Raw genomic sequence first — 23,511 nt, 5'->3', positions numbered from 1 at the left:
CGTCAATGTAGATGCGATGCGTACACACACCGACGGCTGTGCGGCGAAATCGGTGGTTTCTTGAGCCGCGACAGGTCCTGCGACATGCTTCTCCGGTGAAGCGATGGCGATCACTGACTGCGGCAACACGCTTCCTTAGCAATGCGACGGTCCGGTGACATGCCTCTCTGGTGATGCAACGGCGGACAGCGGCAGCGGTGACACGCTTCCTTTAGCGATCTGATGGTGGCTGCTGCGACGGTGTCACGCTTCTCCCTCATTGCGTCGCGCTTCCAGCTCCCAGCAGCAAGGGCCTTACACACAGTTACAGACACCTCAGGGCGGGTCAGAACCTCCAGCAAGGAAGTCAGGGAAGCTGGGGGTGAAGTCCTTTTGTGCCTGAGACTTCGGAAACAGGAGGCCAGCTCTTCTCAGGCCCCTGGAGACTTTTCTTCAGATGGACACAGCACACAGCAAAGTCCTCTTCAAGCAGGGGACACAGCACACAGCAAAGTCCCTTGATCCTCTCCTCAGCAGAAACAGCAAACTGCAGGCCAGCCCCAGACACACAGCAAAGGCAGTAAGTACTTCTCTTCATTCTCTTCAGCTGTCCTCTTTGGCAACAGGTTCCTCTTGATCATGAAGTAGTCAAAAGTTTGGGGTTTTCAGATCTCACATTTATACCCCAAAAGTCTTTGTCCTCTATGTGTGAGTGGTCCTAGACCCAGTCCAAAATAGTTCTGGATGAACTCTGCCAGTGCACAGCTTCTTTCTTTCTCAGTGTAGGCCAGGGTCATCAGACACGGGAGGTGGAGCCAGCATTGTGGAAGGCAGGCACAGCCCTATTCAGGCCCAGTTGCTACTCCTCCCACCACTCCACATGCAGATAGGTATGTTCAGCATAGTGCTGACTCACCCAGACTCCTGGAGCCACCTCAGCCCCTGTCACTCTCAAACCAGACATTCAATCCACAAGCAGGCAGAGGCTCACAGAAAGGTTGAACAATAAAATAGTCACTTTCTAAAACTGCTAATTTCAAACACAGATTTAAAAAAAACATCCTTCCTAAGAGATGTTTAGGGATACCAGACTCCAGTTTTCTATCTCACTCCTATGGGAAGATATGCAGGTAAACATGTTACACAGCATTCCCCATTCTGGCCTATGGGCAAGATAGCCTTTCAATAGTGAAAAACGAAATTGGCAGTGTTTCACTATCAGGACATGTTACCCACACTAGTACATGTCCTACCTTTTACATACACAGCACCCTGCCCAGGGGGGTACATTGGGCCTACCATATGGGTGTCCTAGGTGTAAGAAAAGGGAAGAGTAAGGCCTGGCAAGTGGGTACACTGGCCAGGTCGACATGGCAGTTAACAAACCGCGCACAGGCACTGCAGTGGCATGCCTGAGACCTTCTTTTCAGGGCTATTTATGTGGGTGGCACAATCAGTGCTGCAAGCCTACTAGTATCATTTGAATTACCAGCCCTAGCACACTTAGTGAACTTTAGTAGGGATCTACTGGTAAGGCAACTAAGCCAATTAAGGATAGCCAATTACAATGATAATTTACACAGGGAACACTTGCACTTTGGTACTGATCAGCAGTGGCAAGGTGCCCAAAGCATGTGTAAAAAATACAGGAGGCAGAGGCAAAAAGTAAGGGGAAACCACGCCAAGGATGCCAGGTCTAACAGTTTTGCATTACATTTTGCTGAAACTTTTGTCTCTTAATCTATCCCCTCCTTCATACATAATGTCATTGCTTGTATGATGAGATTGTATTCATTTGAAGTTGCTGATGTTTTCTCTCCCTCTGTGAATTGTGTACTTATTTGCATTTTGTGACCGTATGCCATGAGCATTAACCACTTTATTTTGAGATAAACTTTTATTAACTTTACCAAGTCTGTGATTATTCAACTGACTGAATAGTTGGTTAGATCTTATTATCATTACCATCAACTATTCAACTAATTGGTTCATCGACCAAGTAGAAGGAAAGTTGATGTATAAATTAAATAAGTATTTTATAACGTAACACATGGCTTGTAGAAGTAAAATAATTTTACGTATATAAATTGACCCCAGCACCTCAGGGATTTGGGTGAATGAGTATGGGCCATTGTTCTGTGAAATTATGTAGTATTGATCCCTGATCAGGTATTAGACACCCGCTCGATCACTACTCACTATCCTATTTGTTTGCGTCCATGCACCGGGCCTCATTAAATAGAGTGTCCACACTTGACAAAGAAGCTGGACCACCAACCCAAATGGCGGTCACTCGTGTGCTGTTGGGGCTGGCTCTGAAACTACTAAGGAGAGCCTATCTTCAATAAATGCCCTTAGCAGCACCTGATATGTATGCTGGTAGTGCAAATGTGCATATTATATAAGGTATGCTCAAAACAAGTTTTTCAGAATTTTTAAAGCATGTCAATTCACCTGGACCTCCCTCTCGCTCTCCTGCTTTTGCTCAGTATGATCCCAAAATCTGTGAAAATAGGCAAATCATGCAAATAGCATAAAATCACAGGTTTTCAAGTTTTAAAAAAAGCGGTATTCGCTGTCATGTAGTCAGAGGGGATACCATTGTGAAGCAGTTCAGTGGATTTGGTCTTGGATGAGTGTGGCTCCTAACCCCACAGACCTTGCATATACTATGTGCTCTGTTTGCCGAATTGGGTGGAAGTACTACGTGGACCCATTCCTTAGCAGTGTCTTGTGACATCCAGGAATGTCTGCTCGGCTTGTGTGGACCAGCATCAGCTTCCATTAATTCTAGTTAACAGTCGTAGGAAATCCGAGTTTGTTGCGAAATTTGGCACAAACCATCCACAGTACTTGGCATTCCCGGGAAAACTCCTGACCTGCATAGGGTTCTGCTGTTTAGGAGCATTCTGGATGCCTTACGCCGATCAACCTTTAGACTGTCTCTCGAGAACATCCATGCAAAAAACGAATGACACAGTTCAAAGAACAAGCACATTTCCTTTTACCGTGTCCTTGGTCTGCAAGCTGTTGTAGGGCCCTACTGAGGCAGCATATTAGATGAGAATATCATCGCTTTTATTTAAGACCCTATCAAGGCCTGACAGAGTTTCTCAATTTGCATTTTGGAATACTTCTGCCACCAAAGAAATTCCAGAGTACAACCTTCGATACCTTCTCAGCCCTAGATGAGTGGAGAATGTGGTGATAGATCTACTCTTGTATTCTAGCTCCAGCTGGTGATACCCAGTGTTTTAATCAAGTTTCAAGAACCAGTGGGCACCATTGAGGTCTGCTATGACGTTGTCCATTGTCGCCATTATATGCCGTTCTCTGCTGATACGGTACAAAAGGGGGTGATGATGGACGGAGCATCTGAATCAATCAAACACTCACACCCAGTCAAAATATCTCTGCTGATAGCTTGGCTAGAAGGCTGCATTTCTGCACAAATCCTGATTACTCCCAGCTGCTTAGGTTTAGGGGCAACTACCATTGGAGACAACCAGGACCTAGGCCCAGACACCTTCTTGTTTAATTTATTTATGTATTTATTAGGAGCACAAATCATCCCCGAGAGGATCTCTAGCGCCTTGGCAGCAGGGGATATTATATTGTATGATGGTAAGATTATAGAGTGAATAACCAAGTTTTCAAGAGGTTTTTTTAAAGAGAGTGAGATCAGAACAGGCACAGATGGACAAGGGCAGCTGGTTCCAGTGATGAGGGGCCAGGAATGAGAAGGAGTGGCTCCCAAACCTGGTAGTTCGGATACATGTGGGGCGTAATAGAAATAGATCACTGGATCTGAGCTGACGGACAAGAATGTACAACTATAATTTGTTTTTGAGGTAACACGGGCCGTTTCTATGAAAAGATTTGCAGACTAGACAAAGAAGTTTAAAAAGGACGTGTTTTTTGATTGGTAGCCAATGGAGGGAGGGTATCGTGGGTTCCCATGGAGAGCAAGAAAGGAGGTTCAGGACAAGGCGTGCAGCTGTGTACTGCACCACCTAGAGCCTATCCAGGAGATTTTAATTTATTCCTACCAATTAGGCATTTCCATAATCAATGCGACTTATTATCAGGGCTTGGACTAGTGTTTCCTGGCCTGTAGTGGGGTCCACTGAAACACTTTATTGAGCATTCGCATAAAGCCAAAACAGGTTCCGGAGATGCTTTTAACGTGCTCACTCTTTGAGAGATTTTCATTTGTGAGAACTCCTAAGTTTTTTACATATTTTTTAGGGGTAGGTGGTGGACCCAACTCCGATGGCCACCATTCGGCCGACCAGACTGAATGGGCTTTTCCGAATAAAAGGATCTCCATTTTATTTGTGTTGAACTGCAAAACGATTTTGGTCATCCATGTGGCAATTCTTAACAAACAGTCTTTGAATTTAAATTTGGTAAAAGTTGAGTTACGGTCCACAGTAATTACCAATTGCGTGTCCTCGGCATAGGAGATGGTTTCGAAACCACATGACCTGATGAGGTTTGCTTAGGGAGCCACATAAACATTAAAAAGAGTGGGGCTCTCTTGATGACCCTATTTCCCCGTGATGTTCCTCTCTTATGTTATATCCGTATATCCTTCCACCCATACGTACTGTGAAGTATCAACTGCCTGGTCCTATGCATTGTATCATTTACAGATGTATGTTTAATAAAAAGATTTTTTTTTAAAAAGAGTGGGGCTCGGATTTGAACCCTGAGGCACCCCTTTGTCCAGGACCATAGATGTAGACGAATAGTCACCCATCTGAATAGAATGGGTATGTTCAGACAGAAAGTTCTTCGTCCATTCCAGAGCTTTACCAGTGATACCAATCTCCTCCAGTCTTTGTACTAAGATTTGTTGGGAGATGGTATCAAATGTCGCTGATAGGTCCAGGAGAACTAGCATAGCTGAGGACCCCTGGTCTAAGGCCAGTTTGATGGTATCAGTGACCTCTACTAAGGCTGATTCTGTGCTTTGAGATGCACGGAAACCTGACTGAGAGGGGTCCAGCAGGTGATTCGATTCAAGGTAGGACACTAGTTGGAAATTTACTAAGGACTCTAGGATTTTGGATATAAAAGAATGTAGGGATACAGGTCTGTAGTTTACCATATCCAGGGGATCTGCTGTGGGTTTTTAAGAAGGGTTTTAATGCGTGCTGTCTTCCATTTAAGTGGAATGGTGGCAGACTGTAAGCAAAGATTGCGTAGGTCTGTGATTGGAGAAAGCAAAATAGGAGTCAGAGTGGTAATCATGTGAGGGGGTAAGGTCTGACAGGGAACCAGTTTTGATAGTGTTTAATCAAACCTGTATTTGACCCTCTGTAATAGGATTTAAAAATTCCAGGGTAGAGGACTGAGAGTTGATCTTAGCATCCTGAGGTTCCTGAGTCATAAGTATCATATTATTTGCAAAACAATTGAATACATTATTAATCTTTTGTTCGAAGTGTACAGTGATGTTGTCGCAATGTGATTGAGATGTGCCTATGATAGGATTACAGCTGCTCGGGTTCGTGAGCTCCTTAGGAATTTTTAAGATCTCTTTAGGGGAGTTTTTGCAGAATTAATTCTCTTTGCTATGTGAGTTCTACTAGCAGTGTTACAATATTTTAAGTATTTCCTTAGTGCTATTTTGTAGGCAAGTCTTCCCTCCTCTGTTTTGGATTTCCTCCATTTACGTTCTAATTTCCTAACTATGGACTTCTCCCTCTTTGAAGTACCAGGGGGTGGGAGGATTTTCCATTTTCAATGATGATCTTTTTTTAGTGGGGCAATGATTATGCATTGCTGTTTTAGTTTGTGGAGTTCCGCCTCCACTAGCAGATAAAGGTGGAAAGGCACACATTGGTGACATATAGCGATGGGCCGTACCGCCATATCTAGGTGTACCTTGACGTTAGTTTATTTCAGGCACCACAATCCTTGAAATAGTTGAGGAAAGTCTTCCAGAAACTCATCAACTTGGGCAGGATGGATTTTCCGAGTGAAGAATACCAGTCCCAATTCTTCTGCAGTGTGACATCCCAGTAGCATGCCACTCCCTTCTCAGGTTATGTGAATTTTCATCAGCCATTTGTGTTCTCTATTGGTGCCCATCACCTGGATTAAGCCTGTCGGTGGTAGTAAATTGTGCTCCACATAGGCCTATATTTTCATGTTGCTTGGCGTCAGGCTTGGTGGCAATGACAATGCCTTATAATGATGAAGTTTCTTTACATTTACTGATGCCCCTCTGTCTATGAGATGGGAATTTCCTTTCTGATATCGCAACTACACATTGGCAGCAGAAGCTTCCTGTTAGCTTCCGACCCAAAGTATGATATCATGTAGACACCCTTGTCTTCATTGTCCACCACTTCCACTGGCTGGGCGTGTGTACTCCTTTCAGGGTATACAGGTGTATTGTCAAGTATTAGTTACCTAAGTGCTGTATTTGTTGGGGTTTGTGTTGAGAATTTCTGCTTCTTCGCACTGCTTCGACAGACTCTCACAAAGTGGTTGTTTTTGACAAATGTTGAACAGGCCTTTCCTTGGGCTTGGGAGGTGTCTGTTGGTCTAATCCGTAGTTATGACATCTGCCTTTTGTGGTAGCTGGGGCATTTTATTGGAGGGGTGTGCGATTGATGAATGTACACTGCGTTGAACACATCTTCCTTTACCTTCACAGTTTTGGTGGCATTTTGGAGAATGTGACTGTGCCATTTCCATCTCCTTTGCCTGACCATTGGACAGTTCATGTGATCTGGTGAGTGCGAGAATGTCCTCTAACTTGATTCCTGGCTGGGGTAGGATGAGGCGTATTAGGATTGATGAGTGAGCGCGCTTACTCTACACATGTGCTGCCCAGGGCCCAACGGGGGGCATGGACCCATTATTAGTTTTTTATTCCCTTTAGCACACCTATCATAGTTTGAAATATTCGTAGTCTAGGTTCTGCTGAGGGTTGAAGTGAGTGTTGAGGACGTCAACAGCTGTGTCATAACAATTGTCATCCTCATTGTTGGGTAGATTTTAGAATAGCTTGAATACTTCTTCCCCTATGAAGTGAAGAAATAGTGATCGCTTGACTGTGTTGTCTGTTTCGTTTTTTGTGCAAAAATAATTATTCAACCTGCCCACTCATCTTTCACCTACCAGATCGAAGAGTTTGCTGAATGGCAGAAGCCCTGTCATGGATATGTGCAAATTCATGTCAACAGGTCCTGGCACAGTGGCCACTTGTGGATACTGTGGATCTTAAGCTACTTGCATGTGTGGTGCGCTGCTGTGGGCTCGAAGTGATTGCTGCCGAACTTGGTGTGGGGTCTGTGTGTGCCAATCAGGGTTGGATTGGGATTAAAAATCAGCCCTCGCACGCTAAAAAAAGTGGGCCACATTTGCATATTGCCTTTACGCAAAACACTGCTTCTGCGAAATTTTATAAAAAGGGGGGCTGTTTTTTATTTTTTTTAAATGCACGGATTAGTTTACACTGGTGAATCACACCCTAAAATAAGTGAGGTCACATTTGCTCAGGCCCCCTGCCCCGCTCAATATGTATATATTAATGGGCCGGCCCAGTGAGAGAAAGGGAGTGACACCTCTGCCGTTGATAAAAGGGAGGTAATGGACGTCCATCTGCCTCCAGAAAGACCACTCAGGCACTCACTGGGCCGCTGGCATCATCAGACAACGCAGAGACCACCCAAATCCCCACCCCAGACTGCTAAAAAAAACGGCCCACAGCTGGAATTTGGATACCGTCCCCTTGGGTATTGCTCGAGTGCCCGTGTTACCAATCCGACGCTGGTGCCAACAATAATGTAGTTGTCTTATTAACACACCTTCTGCTGATGACCCCAAAGAAAAATTAGCCAGTTACTGACGAAATACGGTGGCGCGTGACACGTTTGTCACTTTCATCAGTCACTTGCCATATGTGTCACTGGGTCTAAAAAAATCTTTCTCTGGTGAAAGGCACACCTTATCACACACCTCTTTGTGTTTTCTTCAGTACACTCCTACTGCATTTTCCCTGAGGTTGTGGCTTCTGCTCAGAAGTGGTGCTGCAGCCAAGCATTGGGCTTCCTCTGTGCACTGGCGGAAACCTGGAGATGCTTGCCTCTTGGTGTGGCCCACGAGGCTCAGCTGGGTTTGGCGGAGCTCTGCATGCTGCATTATGCTACAGACCTACAGGTAAGTGGAGCTTTTTCCTCTCGCTACTGCGACACACAGATTTATTGTCGTGGGTGTCAGGCTAGCCCGGCCTTCAGGTCACTCTGCCTGAGGGGTGCTGGGATCTCCACTCCCATAGTGCCTTTCAGCTTCACCTCGTTGCCAACTGTAGTGAGGATGATGGCTATGACTGGCCGAACATGGCAGTCACACACTTGACTGGGGGCAGTTTGCTGATGGTGGAGTTCTGTTCCAGATGCCTCAAACATCCAATAACCAACACTACTTCTACTATGGTCATCAGAGCAAACATGAAGTGGTTCACCACCCATTTATTTATACCCTTGGCAGCGTCCAGCTCAAGGGGGTGTGTGATAACATTATATGTCTTGGGTAGAGGCCGGGTGACCACCTACATAACCCTGGGGTTGATGCTTCCATTACATAGCTGCTCTTGATGTGAAGTTAGGCTACAAAGGTGGGACAGGCGTGGCCTAACATCATTAGAGACAATGTCCACAACACACTTAGCAGTTTTGGCAATAATTTCCCTTTTCTTTATTTTTGCCCTTTTAATCCATGCATGGAACACAATCACTTCCATACACATTCCACTGAGTGCCATTCCAATTATCTACAATATATGCTTCATTGTGTAGAAAACTTTGCAATTGTGAAAAGGCCAATTAAACCCTAATTCTGCTATTTGTGCAAGTCGCCGCTTATGCTATCACCATAAAGACTGTGCCTGTGCGAGCACACAATATTCTGATCAGAATTAGATATTGAATGATAAATGAGACTTAATGACTACATTTGGCAGAGTCAGTGGCAGTGCTTTCACAGAAGCAGATGGGAGATACATACGGGCTGCTCAACTTATGAACTTCCGTACCTTAACAAGGACTTTCAGAAGCTGGGGTATTTCCATATCACTTACAGTGATGTAGTCTGCACAATGTGTGCAGTTCTGTCAAGTGCATTTATGGAATACATTAATTGCTCAGCGTGCAATTATTTTATTTCTTTATTTCAAAATGTTTTATATAGCTCGTTCAAGGCACTCGCAGGTATCAGAGCGCTTTACAATAGTTAGAGAGAATAGAATAATACACCATAGACAGTTAATGTATAATAACAGATTTTTTTCTATATTGCACTTTAGACCATGCTTTCGCCATTTCTGAGAGCTTTGTCGAGTAAGAGATATGATAACCAAATTTGAGGATGCTCCAACCTCATGTAGGAGATATGCGCTAACCCTTCAGGGATTCTACACACCTTTTGCATGTGAACACTTTACCTTTTTTAGTCATGAGCAAATGATAATAGATTTTTCATATTTTAGTCACTGGAGTGCATGGAATTGTGAGTGGCAGCTAGTAATCTTAACAACTTAAACTCAGCCTAGCTCAAAATGGTGGTGACTGTACAGCCTTTAATACCTCAGAAATAAAATTGAGTTGAAATAGACTGGGCATTTGGAGGAAAGATGACACAGTTACTTTCTGTTATTGTAATTCTGTGCAACCCAGCAGAGAAACGTGTGGGGTCTCAGAGTGGAATAACCAGTGCTTTAATGAGGAAATTCAAGTCACCAGTCATCTCTTGAATCGATAAGTGTAGCAATAACCCACCTGAAATTAATCTTCTGGATTTGTGTCCACCAGAGGCTGCAACAACGTCAAATCTATCTCTGATAATGAGGCCAAAAGTAGTGATTTAAAGGCTGGTGAAGTCCCTACAGTGTCTAGTGCAAATAAAATGCCATAGGTATTGTAGGAAATGGGGAACGTCCTTTACAACGGAACTTTTACAACAAAATACCGTTACGACGCAGGTTTAACAACGAAAGTCAATCCAACGACTTTCGCTGGCGGGCGCTCTAGGATAGGTAATAGTTTAATTTACTATCCAACACCTTCCCTACTATCCACGGGGACTGGAGTTGGAATAGTAAATTAAACTATTCACTATCCATCGCCCCCAACGCAAGTCGTTGTAACGACTTGCGTTGTAAAACCTGCGTCGTAACGGTACGCGTTGTAAGAGCACGCGTTGTACTGTCATACATCCGTAGGAAATTGAGTAACTGGTTGAGCAGACAGAGTCCAGGTTCTGGGAATATGGTGGTTGGAGCCTGACCGGAAGGCCCGCCAACCAGCCTTATGACTTCCTTTGTTGTTCCTAGCTCCAAGATGCAAGTCCAGTCTGTAATGATGTGATGACACTGTTATGTCATTTAGAATGATAAGGGCAGATGTTCTACAAAAGAAGGTAGAGGATTTTCAAGGAATATCAGTTCAGTTTAGATTAGAAGTCAGGGGCTAATGTAACAGATACACTGAGCTCAAATAAAGATTATAAATATACAAATATCGTAGTGAGGCTATTCTTCACAATGGCGACGATCGGAAGAGACACACATGAAGACTTACCAACTGTTGACCTGCTGCAGAGAAGCTTTTGAAAAGCTGGTCGTGAGGAGACATCCGAAGACAGCAGTGGAACCTGTGAACGATCGAAAGTGGCTGGCCATCTAGCGAGCTGCGGTAAAGCAGGGCAGTGGCTGATAAAGAGCGCTTTGGATCTGATTGCTGGTAGGAATGGATAGAGACCGGTGAGTCCAGAAAGAGCCGTGTGGTGTGGGCGCGCTCTGGAAAAGCAACCGCGAGCGCCATCTTAATGGCAAATATAAAGGCAGCTGAGTGCACGTGCTTTTGACAAAGCCAAGCATGAGCAAACTCCAGCCAGCATCAAAGAGAACTGCAGAGAGGTCCGCAGTGCGCACGCGCTAAGGAAAACAGCTGCGTAGTGCACACGGGCCAGGAAACAGATGCGAGCAAGCAAGCCTGCATCAAAGAGAACTGCAGAGATCTCCATAGTGTGCATGTGCTAAGGAAAACAGCTGCGTAGTGCACATGGACTCAGGAAACAGACACAAGTACAATTTTAAGTCAGGCACAATAAATGAAGGAAGGAAGAAGTAAAGAAAGGACAAAAATAAGTGAAACAAATGCGTGCGCCATCTTGAAAAGAGGTGAACAGCACATTATGCTATGGAAATACACAAAGGAAAATATGAAAGAAGCAAAGAAGAAATAATAAGAAATAGTGGCAGATGTTGAGTAAATAAGAGAAGATATATAATAAATAAATATTAATAAGTAAAGAAAAGAAGATTAAAATACATACACATATATAGAATAGACATGACTACAGAAGGCACAAGTAATGAAGTTACTGTAAACATGAGTTCAGAAATATATAACAAAGAAGATGTTACTGGAAATGTTTAAAGTACAATTTTCAGAAGGCCATTACCCATTAATTTATGGGAACAGGAATAATTCGCACAAAGATGGGGAAAGTGGACAAGGAAATTTGATTTTTTTTAAAAGCAACGTGCAAAAAACATACTGATGAACAAGGGAAAGATCTACTACTCAATCTTGTCAGAGATGATGTTGAAGGCTTAATAGTTACATTCCCAGAACATGAGAGAAACACGTGTGAAAGGCTTATGAAATGTTTGAATGCCAAATTTGACCCTCAAAGAAATTTGGATTTTGAAAGATACAATTTCAATATGGCATGTCAACGAGAAAATGAGACAATAGATGATTATGACAAAAAAAGTTAATGACATTCTGTGAATTCAATACATTTTGTAATGAAGAGGCCATACTATCAAGAGTAATACAAGGGTGTAACTCTATAAAATTCAGAAAAAACTACTAGAAAAAACATATGACCAACAAGAAATATTGCGCATGGCAAAAACAAAAATGCAAGATGAGAAACATGCTACCAACATGGAAGAAGAGAGAACTAAAGCGATTGAACAAGTCAGGCAAATGTAAAAAAAATTAATATAGAAGAAAAGATAGAAACACAGTTGAGAGGAAAAAACTGTGCTACAGGTGTGGATTTCAATTCCCACCTCAGAGAACATGTCCAGCAATGGGACAAAAGTGTAAAGAATGTGGAAGATACAATCATTTTGCAAATGTATGCAGGTTCAAGAAAGAGAAACAAAGAATTTGGGACAAGAAAAAAGAACTGGATGCAAATCAATTTAGATACATAAAATGTGGAAATACAAGACATGTGAGACAAATGGAAGGAATTGAAGATTTTGAAGAAGAGTTTAAACAATCAGAAAAGCTCTACATGATGCAAGAGAATAGTGATTTTAAACAACTTAACATGATCAAGAGGGAAAACATTTAAAAACACTTCTGTGGATTAAATAATTGGGCAGAAAAAGGTTCCATTTATTCTGGATAGTGGAGCAACATGCAATATAATGTGCATAACTGAATACATGAAAATGAAGGAACAACCCACATTGAGTCCATCGAATGTTAGTGTTTTTCAGGGGGGGGGCTAAACATCCGGTTCTGTGCTTGTTAAAATTTGAAGAGACATTACAATACAGAGATGTAATAAGTAGAGAAGATGTATTAAAAGGTGAGGTTCCAGGGCCATGTTTGTTAAGTAATGTCACTGCTCAACTCATGGGTCGAATAGAAATGAATTGCAGTATCTCAACAGATCACCCAGTTTTCAGGTAATATCCTAATTTCTTTGATGGTCTAGGCAAATTAAAAGACAAGATTACTTTACATATAAATGAAATAAGATAACCAGTGGCCTAAACACAGGAGAGTCCCAGTACATATGCAAGAACAAGTAGTGAAAGAGATTACATTGTTACTTGAACAAGATATAATTGAGGCAGTAACAGGTCCAACACCTTGTGTATAAACCATTGTTATTGTGCCAAAAAAGGACACTGCTGACATCAGAATATGTGTGGACATGAGAATTCCTAATACAGCCATTGAAAGAGAGTGGTATCTGGGCCCTTATTTAAAATGATATGATTAGTTCTATAAAAAGGGCAACAGTTTTTTTGAAACTTTATTTATGTAAAGGATTTCATCAATTAGAAATTGATAATCAATCCAGGTACATCACAATGTTTTTAATGCATTTTGGATTGTTTAGATATAAACGATTCCAATTTAGGATATGTTCAGCGGCTGAAATCTTTCAGGAGATTATGAAAAGTATCATAAGGCCAGTACAAACGGGTGCCACCCGTCAATTGGAGTGGGACGCCTTTAACACAGTTATAAGGGGAGTGGCAATTGGCACGAAGATGGGAGTCAGACTCGCTCTGATAGAACGGCTGACGGAGATTAAAGGTAAATTGCATACACTAGAAGGGGAGGCAGCAGGGACCAATGCACAATTGACACAACTACAAGAGGCCAACATACAATATGCAGAGCTCCTGGATGAGCTACGCATAGTAGATTACAGGCTATACACGCAGAAACAGTACACACAGGCAGATAGAGCAGGTCCCCTACTGGCTAAATTGGTTAAAAACACCCCCACACCATCCCTTATCTTAGAGATCCAGACTAACAAGGGTAATATAGTAAACACACAACTGGAAATCAACACCGAATTTAAGGACTACTATGCACAACTATACGGACAACCAGTAGGACATAGCAACACAGACTTCAAATCCTTCTTTGATGGGATGCACCTGCCGCAACTAACACGACAGCGTAGCGAAGTGCTAAAACATTCGGTGACTGTGATGGAAATCCGTCAGGCGATCTAGGCTTTACCGCGCAATAAAAAAACCCTGGTAACGACGGCTTGCTGGTGGAATTTTATGTGGTATACGCTGACTTGTTAGTGCCTCGTTTACAATGCCTGTATCACGAGTCATTGGAGGCAGGTACGCTTCCCTCCTCTACATTGCAAGCAACAGTGGTTTCACTATTGAAGCCCTGTAGAGACGGCTCCGACATGGCAGGATATAGGCCCTTATCGCTACTGAATTCAGACTATAAAATCTTAAGTAAGTTGTTGGCCAACCGGCTATGCCAGTCCATCCCGAAGCTGATACACACTGATCAATGCGGGTTTGCGCCAGGTAGGAGTACGGCGCTTAACATTAGACGATTGCATCAAATTATGTCCAATACACTCGGTACGGGAACGAAAGAGGGTTGCATCTCGCTTGACTTACGCCAGGTGTTTGCCTCGCTACACTGGGATTACATGTTTTACACCCTCTCTAGGTTTGGTATACCAACCGAATATATTAAATGGGTGAGATTACTATATACGGACCTCACAGCACGTGCGCGTACTGGGCAGCATATATCCCAGCAGTACGTCGTGGGTAGAAGTACCAGGCAGGGATGCCCATTATCGCTAATATTGTTTATCATGGCACTGGAACCCCTCTTGCATAGGCTCCATTCCCTACTGGGGTGCAAGGGAATAGTGAGAGGACACACGATGCATATTGTCTCTGCTTATGCAGATGATCTCATCTTATATATAAAAGATATGGATATGAACCTTGAGCCTCTGCCCTCAACTTTTACTCTTTTTCAGGAGTTGTCTGTCCTCTCGATAAATGCCACCAAATCGTATGCCTATTTTGTTGACGACCATACGCGTATTGGACGGTTAAGCTTTGGTCAATGGGTGTTCAACATAGAGCCTGATACCTTTCGGTATTTGGGAATACAGATCTATCGAAGGACAGCAGACCTGCTGGATGGCAATCTGACCCATGGGTAACTGCTTCCAAATCCCAGGTTAAGTTCTTCTGGACCTCATTGCCTCTATCGGTGGCAGGACAAGTCGCCATAGCTAAAATGGTACTGCTGTCAAGACTGCTTTCATACTTCACTAATTTACCTATACTTGTTCCAACTGGGATCTTCAAATTGCTGAGTCCCTTGTTGACAGAGCTGGTTTGGAACGCAGGACGCAGGCGAATTGGCCTACTGAAGCTACAATTGAGCACAAGACAGGGAGGACTGGGGGTACCGACTTAAAGGCGTACTGCTACGCTAGCCAGCTGCAATGGCTGGCATACTGGTTGGCAGGTAGTAATTTACAGGAATTAGACATGACACATCTGGAATGGGACCGCCGAGATGTCCACAAGCTACTGTTGCCCGGGGCCAAGATTCCAACATCGACACCCCACCTATTACGAATAGCATTAACTTAATGGAGAAACACATTGAGATACACAAAGCGGGCGCCAACATACGTCCCTACCATCCCGCTGTTGGGTATTCCCACATAGTCGGGTGTAGTCACTAATCATACCCTTAGGGCATGGTCCAACACAATAATAACTACAATAGGGGTGTTCTTTTCAGAGGGTGCTATGATGTCACATGAAGCCTTCGTGCATGAACATGGAGCCTCAGATAGACTGTTCTTATTACACGCTGGCATCTCTAGGTTTATTCGCGACACATGGACTCAGTAGGGTACAGAACCTGCTACTAACACGCTACTTACTATGCAATACCTAATGGGACATGGGGCACACCTAACCAAATGGCTATCCCAGGGGATCCGTACCATAACGGCGATCTCGCTGCAACCACTCCGGGATAAATGGGTAAGAGAAGTGGGCCCTAAATTTATGGACAAGGAATGGGACACCATAATAGGTTATCCCAAGAAGGTATCTCGTAATCCCAAATTTAAATTCATCCAATTGATTCTGCTGCACAGAGCCTATCTGACTCCACCAAGATTATGCACCATGTTCCCGGGAATGAGGGATACATGTCCGCGTTGTCATGCACCCAATGCGGGCTGGTACACATGATATGGAACTGCCCGAGATTGGGACACTACTGGACGTCTATCTGTCAGATATTGAAAGCCATTGCCCCAGTGGGTGTGAATGACTCACTAGAATATTGTCTATTGGGCCTGGGGCCCCGGGAGGAAAAGGGTAACCCAACTCATAAGTTCACTAATATTGCGCTTCTCCTAGCTAAAAGGTACATTATGACACGATGGAAGGCTACTAGGGTGCCATCCTTGCAGGACTGGCATGCGGAAATTAAAAGATTAGGTGGGGAAGTGCTGAGGGGGCTGAACTACAAAGGGAAGAACACAGGGGTTTACGTAAAACACCAATATCTATGGCTTGGAATGCATCGATGGAGGAATATGTTGCAATTGACATACTGTCACACTAAAAAAACATAGTTATACCTGGTCAGACCCCACACTACAGGTGATGATCTCACATGTCAGTAATGTTAGCACCGTTCATCGTTAAAAGGAAGGGGGTTCAAGTAGGGATGCATTCGGGAAACTGTGAACACAGACCGCGATCAGAACATGTGAATATATCACTATTGGGGAGAGTTGGCCGGGCTTAAGGGAGGAGGGTGGGGCGGGGAAGTTTGTTATTGTAATTTAGGCATAACACTGAGAATATTCGGTTATGTTCATATAAAATGACATACAATGGCTGATCTCTGTTGGATGCACATGAGTCGTTATACCGCACATTGCTTTAAAACCATGGTCCTACTGTATTATACACTAGAACTGTCGCAATGTGAATTAAGCATTGTAAATGTTTAATTGGGACATAGGTGGAAACAGTTGAATACATGATGTAAACGCATATGTCGAGTGATATACAAAGTGTATGTTAAATTAATGCCTTTTCATTATATGGATAATTAATGTACAAAATCAATAGAAATATGTTTTTAAAAAACTGCATGAATTACAGTGACGATATTTTGATCTTTAGAAAAACACAGGAAGAACATGATCAAGTGTTAGATGGCGTATGCCAACAACTTCAAAAGGCTGGATTGACATGACATTTTAAAAAATGTGAAATAAATAAGAAAGAGTTACCATTTTTTGGGCACATATTCTCAGCGAAAGGAATGAGACCAAATCCCATTAAAATAACAGCATTAAATGCAATACAAAGGCCAAAAGACATAACAGAGTTACGATTATTTCTAGGTATGGCTAATTATTGCGCAGGATATGTAAAAATCTTTGCAACTGTAAGTTCACCACTTAGAGAGCTTACAAGGAAAGGACGGAAATTTCAGTGGAATGATGAACGTGAACAAGCATTTAAAAAAATTAAATTAGAAATATCAAATGCAGCAAACGTAAAATATTTTGATCCACATTTATGCACAGCGCTTGAAATAGATGCCAGTCCTGCAGGTCTGGGAGCAATTCTGGTACAACATAAACCTGGAAGAGAAACTCAGAGGTATGTGGTCTCTCTTGCTAGTAAAAACCTATCTGAAATAGAACCAAGATATTCTTAACCCGAGAAAGAAAGTTCAGCTGTTGTTTGGGAATGCAAATACTTTCATGATTTTATTTATGGAAAATCGTTTGTAATTATTACTGACCATCAAGCTTTAGTCTCTATTTTTGGAAATCCAAAAACAAAGATGCCACAGAGAATTGAAAGATGGAGAATGAGACCGATGGAGTACGACTTCAGAATTGTCCATAAACCAGAAAAAAGAATATAACACGGCAGATTATTTATCAAGACATCCATCCCAGAGAGAGATTGAGCAACAATTAGAAGTGGAGGAATATTTATGCTTCATAGTCAAGTCAGCAGTTCCAGCAATTGGTAAAGAGAATGAATTAATTGAAGAAACACAAAAAGATGACTAATAGACAATGGAAGTCGATTTCAATCAAATTTAAAAAAAATGATATATTAACATTTAAGAACATACGTTCTGAATTGTCTGTGACCTCTTCTGGAATACTACTTAGAGGAAACAAAATAATAATACCAGAGAGTCTGCAACATCGTGTAATTGACTTGGCACATGAAAGTCATCAAGTCATCTCTGCAACAAAGAATTTTCTGAGAGAAAAATTGTGGGTCCCAATATTAGACAAACAAGTAGAAGAGGTTGTTCAGTCTTGCTACATATGTCAATGTACTGCCAAGGAAAGAGGGATGGAGGAATTGCATATGTCTGAGTTACCAGATGCTGTATGGTCCACTGTAGCAGCAGATTTTTATGGACCATTATACTCTGGGCATTACTTACTAGCAATAATAGATGAGTATTCTCGTTTTCCTATCGTGAAGTTGATATCGTCAACGACTACGTCAACAGTACTTCCTATTTTGGATGAAATATTCTCCACATGGGGAATTCCAAACATTTTAAAAACAGACAATGGACCACCGTTCATTGGAGATGAATTAAATAACTTTAAGAGCTATCTAGGAATAGTGCAGAGAAGAGTAACCCCAATGTGGCATCGAGCTCATGGAATGGTGGAAAGACTGATGGGTACAATTAAAATAGCTGTGCAAAGAGCAAAACTTTCGCAAATATCGATAAATCAAGCATTAGGTCAAGTTTTGAGAGATTACAGAAATACTCCGCATGTATCAACTGGGAAATGTCCTTCAGACCTAATGTTTGGACAATCAAGGCAAACTCATTTGCCACATCTTCCAGCAGTTCCTCCAAAAGTAAGTCATGAAAAAGGATATTTAGTTATTAATGTATTTATTTATTTATGTATTTAATGAAGAGTTTTATTTAGCGCTAGCTAGACCCGGAGGTATCAGGGCGCTTTAAGGAGTCAAAAGAAAAAATTAATATTATGCAGAAAAAGGAAGAAAATGTCAAAGTCAGGACTATCAAATTGGCGATCTTGTATTAGTTCGACAACAGCAAGTGAGGCAGTCACAAAGTAAATTTCATCCTGCGCATTTAGAAGAAACACAGATTCAAGGAACGGCAGTAGCTGCAGGAAATGACAACAGAATAATAACAAGAAATACATTTTTTTTAGAAAAATCAGGCCAAGCATTGAACAAGACAGTGTACAATCAAATGACCAGCAGAGCCAACGGATGCAGATAATATCTGAAAGGATTTTGAAAAGACGGGAAAAACTAATTGAACACTGTTGAATTATCTTGTTTATTTTATTTTGGGGAGAGGGGTAATGATGTGATGACAGACACTGTGATGTCATTTAGAATGGTAAGGGCAGAGGTTCTAGAAAAGAAGGTAGATGGTTTTCAAGGAATATCAGTTCAGTTTAGATTCGAAGTTAGGGGCTAATGTAATAGATATACTGAGCTCCAATAAAGATTATAAATATATAAATATCGTAGTGAGGCTATTATTCACACAGTCCTTTTCACTCAGGCAGCGAAGCAGCACAATGGCAGGGCAGCAGAGTAGCAATCCTTCTTGCAGCAGAGCACAACAGCACTCCTTCTGAGTCTTCCTCAAGTCCAGAGGTGTATTGAAAAGTTGAGTCCGAAGGTCCACTATTTATCCTTGGTGCCAGCTTTGAAGTAGTAGACGTTTCTAGAGGGTTTCACCCTCAGAGATGTTTTGAATTTCCTGAGCCAATGCCCTGGCCCTAGCTTGTCTGGGGGCACAAAAGTCTGGTGAGAAATAAATCCTTTGTGATTGTGCTGAGGCAGAGCCTCTGTGATGTGCAAGTTAGGAAGGTAACAGGTGTTCCCAAGCTATCAATTAAGAGAAGGCCCATCCTGCCAAAACTTATTCCTCTTTTGTCTTGTTTGGAACTGCTCTGCCTCCATGGTTGTACGCAAGGCAAGCTTTAGACGCTGGGATATAACCCCATAGCTGTATCCCCCTTTTAATAAGACATTCCAGAGTGATCCTTCATAAACTCCCTTCTTGAGTTATATTTAAATTTGTACCATGATATTGTTTGTGCCCCTCTTCCTACCTTCCGAAAGCAACTGTATGGCTGGGTTATTAGATTACCTGTCGAGTTTATTTTTGCCCCATGCAGAAGTGAGGCCTGAGATCTTGCGAGAGCTCGGATGCTCACAGTTAATGACGGCCACCCTGGGATGTGGTGTTTATTTACCGCATCCCAGCTCTGAATTTTTGCTTTGCTTTATCACTTTCGAGGAAGAGTTAAAAAGTCCACATCCTGTTTCTGCCCTTCACGTTTACCCAGTATTGTGTCCTGTTCACTTCTCGAGCCGTTTTGAATGTCTTCTGTTCTTTCTTCACTCATCCCCGAGCCTTCTGGTTGTCTCCTGATAATTCCTTCTCACCTGATTGCTGGAAATAGGTCAAGTTCAGATTCCTCTCTATGCTAGCTGTTGTTTTTGGGATACCCCTCGTATTTACCTAGTCACTGGATTTCTAAACCTGGATCCTCACATTCCAGGGGCATTTGCCCTTGAGACAGAAAAAAAGGAGTTTCATTACGTTCTTTCAGGTCAGTGCACTGTAAAGTTTTTTGTACTTGGAGTTCAAGACTTATTTTTTCTCTTTTGATACTTCTTACCAACCACCATTTGCTCAAGATTAATTTTTAGTGTGATAACATAACATGGTGGTCATGTAGTTTTCACTGAGGATCATCTTTGTTTTATTGGAGACAACAATCACAAGATGTATTGTTATGCGACCATGAAGCTGCCTCAAAAATTGGATAACAAAGTGAGGTAGCTACTTTTATGTTATCTGGACCTGGAAGAATCCCTACATCTTGCCCTTATCCAAAGGCAACTGAAAGTACTGGCTTTACCTTTTCCCAGAGCCATTGGTTTCCCTTCTAGGGTGAGTCTTTTACAAGAATGAATTTTGGGGGTATAAGAAAAGACAATGTGGGGGTAATCATTGCAGACTATAATAATTGATTACTGTTTCTTAATTCCTTGTGTGCATCTTAGATGGACCTTTAATACCTTCCCAGAAAATAATCCTGTCATCATATTGAGGGCATGCTTGCCATATAAACTGATGCAGACGGGACCTGACAGCACACGCACCTTGGGGTAGAAAGGAGCCTTCCTTGTTGTGTACTTTACTCTGTCTTCCCACCCCCTCTTCCCCTAGAATGTAAACAACCAATAGTCGTTGGGCTTGTTGTGTGTTGCAGGCTGACAGGCAAGGGATTGGGGGGAATATCCTTGCTCCCGCAGGACTTGGTATGTCAGTTGAGTAGACAGCACCATGTCTCATTGTCTGGGAGCAATACACAGAGACCAACTGTAAGCTGCACCTAGTCGTGTGACCCTGGATACATGCTCAGGCTCCAAATGGTTGGGACAAGAAAACACCAACTTTCTAAGTGTGGCATTTTCAGAATTGTGACTTAAAATCTGAAGCTACCATTAAAGAGGGTTTTAAATTAGAATTATTTAGACACCAACCTTAATATTCCTACTTGCTCCCAATTGAAATTATCACTTATTAAATGTAATAAGCTAAACCACTGTTATCCTATGGGAGACGTAGATCTCACAGTACTGAAAAATGAATTTAGGAGTTTTTGACTACCAAGACATGTAAAACTCAAAAGTACATGTCCAACTTATTAAATACACTGAACCCTGCCCTATGTGCTGTGTAGGTCCTAACCTAGGGATGATTTATATGTATATAAAAAAGAAGGTTTAGGTCTGTCAAGGGGTTTATTTTACCCGGTTGAAATGGCAGTTTAAAACTGCACACACAGTCCGGAATGGTAGGCCTGAGACATGCCTAAAGGCTACTTTAGTGGGTGGCACAAACAGTGCTGTAGGCCCACTAGTTAGCCCAAGAAAGGAGTCAGGCCCCCTGGACAGGACTTAGGTAGGGCCATGAACTAGTGCTTAAAAAATAGATTCACCTAAAGTCCTATTCTGTTAATATTAGAAGTAATCACACTATATGCTTTTTGTGATTAGGGTTATTTATTTACCCACACGTTATTTTCTTTTTTTGGGTTATATAGGAGGAATAACCTCTTGTTTCAGAACTACACATAAAACATTTGGACTTACATTTACCAAAATCACAGTCACAAAAACAACTTTATATATCAATAAATCACATAATGACCACATAAAACATATGATATGTCAATACATAATTTCACAATAAGTCATTATGTGATTTATTGATATATAAAGTTGCCTTTGTGACGGTGATTTTGGTAAATGTAAGTCCAAATGTTATATGTGTTGTTCTGAAACAAGAGGTTATTCCTACTATATAACCCAAAAAAAAAGAAAATAACGTGTGGGTAAATAAATAACCCTAATCACAAAAAGCATATTGTGTGATTACTTCTAATATTGTCATAAGTGCATACATCAACTGTGAATGCATCCCTGATTCAGGGCACTCCATAGGTTCTATATAACAGACTCCTCTTCGTTCTACTTAAATGTTATCATTTATTTGCAGTTAACAAAAGTTCATGTGGGATATTTCACATCATGTCAATTTTATCAGCTTTATATTTAAGCCATAAAAGTTATTTTGAATCAGTCCATAACATTCCATTAATTGCTCCAATGCATTTCTGGCTTCCTAGCCCTTTATCAAGGAGATCTACAATTTGAAAAATTGAGATATAGCCAATTACTACATAAATACAAATAAGCGTACACATAAATATTCACAAGTGACATAAGATCATGCTCTAGGTGTACGAGTAACCGGGGTGAATGCGACGTGTCTACAAAAAGTGCTCGTGAAAACTAACCGGCATGTGAGAAGCGGCATGTGCTTAACGAAATAGAAAACACTTACGTGACTGAATCTCAAACAGCTCATGGGTAGCTGTAACGAAAATAACGAAGCGCTATCTGGACTCAAGTGAGTTTGACCAGGTGAAATAATGGTGACAGGGCGGCCATAAAAGCCGACTTACCGGGTGTACAAGATGGGTTCTGCTTCGCTTAGCGGTCGGACCGTTATGCGGCTGTCGGCTGTGATGGGGGTGATACGGTAGAATTGCCGTAAGTGTTTAAGTTAAAATGATGTGAAAAAATGAAAGATCCTGATTGGATTAACGGGGTGTCACATGACTAGCCAACATAAAAGTTGGACTAAACTCACAGCATCTTAGGGACGAAAAAGTGCAACGGTGACCTGTGTTTTCAATAAAGCTGTGATTTCAATAAAGTTATGTTAGCACAAATGTCACTAAGTGTACAGTCTAAGTAATCGAAATAATAATTACAATACAGGCCACTACAAAAAACATGAACATCAGTAAACCACCATAAGGTGGTTAAAGAAAACAACTGAATTCAGTCCTGTCATTAAGCCCGAAGGGCTTCATTGCTTGAAGGCGATATATCCATGATATCTCCTGTTGTAGCAAGGTATTGTTATTGTCTTTACCCTCGCGTTTCTCAATTATTTCAAGAACTAGATATTTCAATTGCGCAATGTTGTGCTTGTGTTCCAAAAAGTGTACAGCAATACTGGATTTCTCATTCCTGGTTCGGATGTTCGATTTATGTTCATTTAATCGGGTTTTTATTTTTATTTCAGTTTTTCCGATGTAAATTTTCCCACATGGGCGCTTTAATAGGTATATTAGATTTGATGACTTACATGTGGCATTTACGTTGAGTTTGATGTTGTGACCCTTCATAGGGTGAGCGATAGTGTTGCCTTTAATTACATTGTTGCAACTATTACAATTCAAGCATGGGCGTGTACCTTTTGACTCTCCACTTTTGGGTTGTTCTTTAGACAATATCTCTTT

Source organism: Lissotriton helveticus, chromosome 7 (assembly GCF_964261635.1).
Source record: "Lissotriton helveticus chromosome 7, aLisHel1.1, whole genome shotgun sequence".
NCBI lineage: Eukaryota > Metazoa > Chordata > Amphibia > Caudata > Salamandridae > Lissotriton > Lissotriton helveticus.
This window is presented reverse-complemented; position numbering follows the sequence as displayed.